Here is a 7,242-nt window from a genome sequence, read left to right as displayed (position 1 = left end):
TCCAGAAGGGGAACATCACACACCGGGGCCTCTTATGGGGAGGGTGTGTTTGGACGAACGGAGGCAGGATGGCGCATTTCCAGGTTCTTCTTCACTAACTTTTCCCGTCTGCGCAAAAATGCAGCCCCCCACCGGGGAAGGTGCAGACCAACTGGGCATGCGCCAGGTGACGTCAATCCGAAGAGACCAAGATTTACCTGGTCGCCCCTGCGGAATGGCCCGGACCCACCCGTGCCCCGCCTATTGCCCTCCCACTCCTAGAATAGCGGCCTGGCCAGCGTCCCAGGCGGCCTTCCTGAGTCCCTCACTCCTGTCCGGATGTCGGGACTGCAGGAACTCCGTCGGAGAGCCCCACGGGGGGACTCTGTCGGCCTTCTTTGCCCGAGGCGGACAGACCTCTTCCCCACACCTTAGGTGACCAAAATAAACGTGCAGTTTTGCTCCTACCCTTTGCCTAGTTGCTGGTTCTTTTGTGCTGGCTCTGGTGGTCCTAGAAAAACAAATCAGGGGGTAGGGGGGAGGGATTGCATTGGGAGTTATACCTGATGTAAATGACGAGTTGATGGGTGCTGACGAGTTGATAGGTGCAACACACCAACATGGCACAAGTATACATATGTAACAAACCTGCACGTTGTGCACATGTACCCTAGAACTTAAAGTATAATAAAAAAAAAAAGTTACTGTGATCAAGAGATCCAACATACTCCTGAAGAATGGAAAATGCAGGTTTGCCATGAAAGACGGTATTACGTGGTTTAACAAAATTTGAAGAGCAATTCCGAGTTATCTTCACGATAGTTTACAGGCTGGTAATACTCACGTCCAGCGTGTTTTCTCGCTGTGAGCGTCCAATGGACCAGAAGGAAGCAAGTGGAGCCTCAGGGTGCAAGTGGAGGTGGTGCTGGGTAGCGCAGCAGGGCCACAGGAACCGACTATGTCTGGAGAAATTCCACTTATCAATTGTTGAGGACAGCCAAATCAGGGAGATGTAATTCATGAGAAAGCTGTGTAATTTAAATACTCATAATTTATTTCAGCTAACGAATAAAACTGCAGTACTGCACTTGCTGCATCTGGGAACTAACTACCCATTGCGGCTGAACCCTCAGGCCCTTTTTAAAGGAGCGGCGCGAGGACTTGTGGGAAATGTAGTCTGCACTTTCTGAGGAAGCGGCGCAAGGGCTTGTGGGAAATGTAGCATGCACTTTCTAAGGAAGCGGTGCGAGGACTTGTGGGAAATGTAGTGTGCACTTTCTGGTCCCAGTAGCGGGAGCCGCTGCGGGCCTTCTGCGCATGTACGCCATATGGCTCCAGGTTTGTTTTTCTCCCCGCAGCCTGAGTGGGAGGGCTACCGGCATTTCCGCTTCGGGGTAGAGGACATGGAGGGTGAGTAAGGGAGGGCTGGGGCGAGGGTGGACTGGAGGTTCCGCGCGGCGTGGGGGTGGGAGAGAGAGATAGAGCGGCTTTGCCGCCTGGTCTAGGTCCGAATCCTGCCTTGGTTCTTGTGCTCCCTAAGGGAACGCGCACCTCCGGCGGCTGTGACAAGTGAGGTTGGATTTTCTCTTGCCTGAGGTGAAGGATGCCCGGAGGCCTCGGCAGGACGGCGCGGAAACGGACCTTCTGCCCAATGGATGCGTGCTTCTCTCCTTATTATTTCCCCTCGGAATCGGAATCTCGCTGTGGCCTCGCAACCACCTGTGGTCGGCGTCGCCGCGTTGTCACTGCGACGCCGAGGCAAGCGGGGTGGCGGGAAGCACCCGCGGGGCGGGGAGGGAACCTGCAGGCGCGGACTGCACACCCAGCCTCTGCCCAGCGTCACCCGGCTTGCTGTGTCCTCGCAGGTCGCAGCTTCATGGCCTGACGCCTTCAGGAAGTATTTTGAAGTCATTGTGACTGTGGATTGGGGAATTTCTTGTTTCCATTGACCTGTGAGGCCGCGCACGTGGAGGGAAGTACCCCAGAGCCTCCGGCACTGTGCAGCCTGGCCTGTGTCCCCAGTAGCACCAGTGGGCATTTCCAGAGGGTCCAGCTCGTGGCTCAAGTGACAGGAAGATGTAGGAGCTTTCAGTCTTGGATGAGGGTTCGAACTGAAGGGCTTAGGCCCAGCAGTCTTGGAGCAAAGCGGCTGTTGTGGGGTAAGAAAAGAAGGGTAGGGGGCGAGGGCTCAGGGGCCCTCCTAGGAGGACACCCGACCAGTTGGGCTGAGACCTCATTAGAGATCTAGAGCACGGGTGGGAGGAGCAGTGGCTCGATTTGTGTCCTGTCCAGACTCCCACAGGCTGGGTGATGGTGGGAGCTTTGTGCTCATTCAGATGTGGCGGCAGAGGAGGGCAAGGCCGAAGGAGGAGACAGCACTATTTCTTGGGGAGTTGTGAAGGCATCATGAGGAGGGAGGAGCTTAGCAGCCAAGTGGAGGAGAGCACTCTCCATGCCTGGATTCGTTACTTGCTCGTTCTAGATGCTGAACTGCTGGCGCACTACAGCACAACTAGAGATGCCCCCATCTTGATCTTACGGAATCAGAGCTGCAGCGGAAAGAAAGTTATCTATTTCGGCTTTATTTAAAAGATGGGGTGGGGTGGGGTAGACAGGAAACGAGCTTATCGTATTAAGTGACTGATGACATTGACACATTTTGTGTGGCAGAGTCAAGAACAGACACTAAATCGCTTGAGGACCCAGGAGGGTGTTTGCTGCGTTGACAACAGAGTAAGTAAAAATCAGTGTGCTTTTTTAAATCTAAAGATGGTTTGAGAATCTGAAACCAAGTTAAAGCAAGTTCGTTTTCCTTCCAAAAAAACTGGGCTGGGCCGGGCGCGGTGGCTCATGCCTGTAATCCCAGCACTTTGGGAGGGTAAGGCGGGTGGATCACGAGGTCAGGAGTTCGAGACCAGCCTGGCCAACATGGCTTTAGTAAAGACGAAACACCGTCTTTACTAAAAATACAAAAAATTACCCAGGCGTGGTGGTGCACACCTGTAGTCCCAGCTACTTGGGAGGTTGAGGCAGGAGGTTGCAGTGAGCCGAGATCATGCCATTGTAGTCCAGCCTGGGCAACAGGGCAGGATTCTGTCTCAAAAAAGCAAACAACAACAACAAAAAACTGGGCTGAAAAATACCACATCACTTTTTTCAAAACGTTGTTGGGATTCTCTGGTTTATAATAAAGATTAAAACCTGAGTATTTTTGTTTAGCATCAGTTTTAATGAAAGTATTATGTTCCATTCTTTGGCTTTTCCTAACTTGCTTAATTAGTTTATTGCTTTGCATACTCTGTTAGAGTACAACGTAAGTTGTTTACGAATCAGTAGAAAACAAAACGTTTTTACATTTGAAACCTAATGTGTCCAAGCAGTACATAATCATGCCAGTCATGCATGGGTCTGTGAGTATCTCCCTTTCAGAGATGTTTTGCCAGCTGCAAAGTGGACCTTTTTAGGCAAGTGACATCTCTCATGATCTTTTCTTATTTCTCAGCTATACCCTCACAGTTTGCTCTGCTCTTCCAACACCAGTGGAAGATGATCACATCCCAGGTAAGTTGTTTAGTTTTTCACAATTTTGCTTACAAGTAATTATTGAGGTTTTAAAAATGTCTCTACATTCATATGAAAGTAGAAATAACATCAGGGAAAATATAGAGGAGAGGTCACATTACGGTTCATGGGTCAAATGCAGCCTGCCGCCTGTTTTTTTATGGTCCACAAATGAAGGATAGTTTTTATGTTTTTAGGTGGCTGGAGGGAAAAAAACCAAGAGCATTATTTTGCTTGGAAATTGTATGAAATTCAGATTTCGTTATCTATAAAGTTTTATTGGGCCTCAGCTATACTCATGTATTTATGTATTGTCTGTTGGTACTTTCACACTACGAGGGCAGAGTTGACTGGTTGCAGCAGAGACTAATGGCCCACAAGCCTAAAATATTTACTGTGAGACCCTTCACAGAAAATGTTTGCTGATTTCTGATAGAGAGTTGATGAAGGGTAAGACAAAAATGTCATGTTAAGGGAATGCAGATCTTGTGATCTCACAGAGTTGTGAAACTGGAACATAAAACACTTTAAAGGTCAATGAGCTTTATTAGGTGACATTGTGAAACTTCCGATGACAGTCTTTCAGTTACATAAAAAAGTAGTACAAAAAAGTGAGTAATTCATGTGTAGTCCAGGGGAAAACTTAAGAGATAGCAAGAGAATGTATGTGATTAAAAAATTCAAATAGGCTGGGCTAGGTGGCTCACGCCTGTAATCCCAGCACTTTGGGAGGCTGAGGCGGGTAGATCACGAGGTCGGGAGTTCGAGACCAGCCTGACCAACATGGTGAAACCCCGTCTCTACTAAAAATATAAAAATTAGCTGGGCATTGTGGGGTGCACCTGTAATCCCAGCTAGTCAGGAGGCTGAGGCAGGAGAATCGCTTGAACTCAGGAGGCGGAGGGTGCAGTGAGCCGAGATTGTACCGCTACACTCCAGCCTGGGCGACAGAGTGAGACTCCGTCTCAAAAAAAAAAAAAAAAAAAAAAAAATTCATATGAATTATGTAGCATTAGGACTTATGGTTGTTTAAAGAAACAGTCCTGGTAGGCTAGGGTGATCATGGGTTGTTAGGATGTGGCAGGCTTTGTGACAGCCCTAGAGACTGGGCAGACCTGGAATATTTGCAATAACTTTCAAGGGATTCTACCTAAATAAAAAATTATGGTAAAATACACATCACATGAAATTGACAATTAAGCCATTTTAAAGTATAGAATTCAATGACTTTAGTACATTCACAGTGTTGTACAACCATAACCACCATTTATTTCTGGAATATTTTCATCACACTAAAAGGAAACACAGTACCCTTAATAAGCAGTGTTGTAACTTAATAAGCAGTTGCTCCCTTTTTCCCCTCTGCTCCCAGCCCCTAGCAACAGGTTGCAGTAGAGACTGTAATGGCCCACACACCTTTTTGTTTAAATGCTATTGTAATTGGAATTGTTAATTTCCTTTTTGACTGTGCATTGTAATGAGTACAGAACTAATTTTTGAGTAATCTTGTATCCTGTAATTTTGCTGAATTTGTTTCCTATTTGTAGTAGTTTCTTTGTGGATTCTTTAGTATTTTCTGCATATATGATCATGTCATCTACAAACAAAAATATTTTCTTTCTTTCTTTCCAATTTGGGTGTATTTATTTGTTTAACCTAATTGCTGTGGCTGGAATTTTTAGTACAATGTTGAATATATGTGGCCAAAGCAGGAATCTTTATTTATTGTTAGTTTTTTGTTTTAGCAGTCTTAACCATTTTGGGATGTACAATTCAGAAGCAGTGTTATGTATATTCATATTGTACATCTAATCTCCAGAATTTTTTCATCTTGGGAAATTGAAATTCTGTACCCATTAAACAATAACTTCCCACTTTCCCCTCCTCCTTGCCCCTGGCAGCCACCATCCTGCTTTCTGTTCTATGAGTTTCACTACTTTTGCTATGTCTCATTTAAGTGAAATCATGCAGTATTTGTCTTATTGTGACTGGCTTATTTCACTTAGCATGATGTCCTCAAGCTTCCTCAGTGTTGTAGCATGTGTCAGAATTTATCTCCTTTTTAATGTTGAATGATATTTCATTGTACTCATGTTTTGTTTATTCATTCATCTGTCAGTGGACATTTGGATTCCTTCCTCCTTTTAACTGTTGTAAATCATGTTACTGTGAACGTGGGTGTACAACTATCTCTTTGAGATCCTTCTTTCAGTTCTTTTAGTTATATACTCAGAAGTGGTATGGCTGGAATCTATGGTAATTCTATTTTTAGTTTCTTGAGGAAACACTAACTTGTTTTCTACAGAAGGTGCACCATTTTACAGTCCCATCCTCAGTGTACAGGATTCTGATTTCTGCATATCCTTGCCAACACTTGTTATTTTCTTTTGTTGTTTTGATAGCAGCCGTTGTAATGGGTGTATAGTAATTTTTCATTGTGATTTTGATTTATATTTCCCTAATGATTAGTGATGCTGAGCATATTTTCGTAAGCTTGTTGACCATTTGTATATCTTTTATGGAGAAATGTCTGTTCAAGTCCTTTGTCCATCTTTGAATCTGGTTTTTTGTTTGTTTTGAGTTGTAGTGGTTCTTTATTTTTTTTAATATTAATTCCTCATCAGATACACGAATTGCAAATATTTTTTCCTGTTGTGTTGGTTGCCTTTTCATTCAGTTAACCATGTCCTTTAATGCACAATTTTTAACTTTGACGTAGTCCAATTTATTTTTACTACTGTTGCCTGTGGTTTTTGATATTATATCCAAGAAAACATTACATTGCCACATGTAACGTCAAGAATCCATTCTCCTATGTGCTCTGCCATGAGTTTTGTAACTTTAATTTTGGTTCTTAGATTTAGGTCTTTGATTCATTTAGAGTTTTATTTTTTATTCATTTATTTTTTTTTTAGTTTTGTTTTGCATGTGGCTATCCAGTTTTTCCAACACTATTTGTTAGAAAAAATGTCCTTTCCCTATTGACTGTTCTTGACAACTTTGTTGAAAATCATTTTACCATACATGCATGGGTTTTCAAGATTGACTACTTGAGATCCCTTGAAATTCCGTGTAAACTTCAGGATGATTTATTTTTTTTTTGTGTGTGTGTGTATAAATAATGATTTAATGAATATTCTTGTAACCATCATCTGCCTTAAGAAATAACATATTACAAAAAACCCTCATCTGTTGAATTCCTCTCTTAGTCCCAAAGGTATCTTAACAGATTTTTAAGGGTACAATAAAATATTGTTAGCTGTAGGTACAATGTTGTATAGCAGATCCCTAGAAGTTACTCATCTTGCATTACTGAAACATTCTACCCATTGAACAGCAACTTTCTATTTCCCTTCTCTCCTGCTATTGGCAACCACTGTTTTGTTCTCTGCTTTTATGAGTTTGACTATTTTAAATATCTCATCTAAGTGGCATTTTGCAGTATTTGTCCTATGACTGGCTTGTGTCGCCTCCAGGTTCATCCATGTTGTCCTATATTGCAAAATTTTCCTTTTTTAAAAAAAGCTGAATAATATTTGATTTTATGTATATATCATGTTTTCTTTTTTTTTATTATTATACGTTAAGTTCTAGGGTACATATGCATAACATGCAGGTTTGTTACATATGTATACTTGTGCCATGTTGGTGTGCTGCACTCATCAACTAGTCAGCACCCATCAACGCGTCAGCACCCATCAA

At 43.4% G+C, this 7,242-nt stretch overlaps 1 protein-coding gene and 1 long non-coding RNA gene across 2 annotated transcripts in view; both read left to right on the top strand.

Annotated features, from left to right (window-relative positions):
- The window catches only part of LOC105525239 (zinc finger protein 33A-like), a 141,844-nt gene that overhangs the window by 110,045 nt on the left and 24,557 nt on the right, over nucleotides 1-7,242 (top strand).
- LOC105525238 lies at nucleotides 1,238-2,549 on the top strand. The gene is made up of 3 exons (XR_001003879.1): nucleotides 1,238-1,389; nucleotides 1,845-2,138; nucleotides 2,462-2,549. It is a non-coding gene; the product is annotated as an uncharacterized LOC105525238 (long non-coding RNA).

This window comes from Colobus angolensis, unplaced genomic scaffold (genome assembly GCF_000951035.1).
Source record: "Colobus angolensis palliatus isolate OR3802 unplaced genomic scaffold, Cang.pa_1.0 Scaffold524, whole genome shotgun sequence".
Taxonomy (NCBI): Eukaryota; Metazoa; Chordata; class Mammalia; order Primates; family Cercopithecidae; genus Colobus; species Colobus angolensis.
This window is presented reverse-complemented; position numbering and strand designations above follow the sequence as displayed.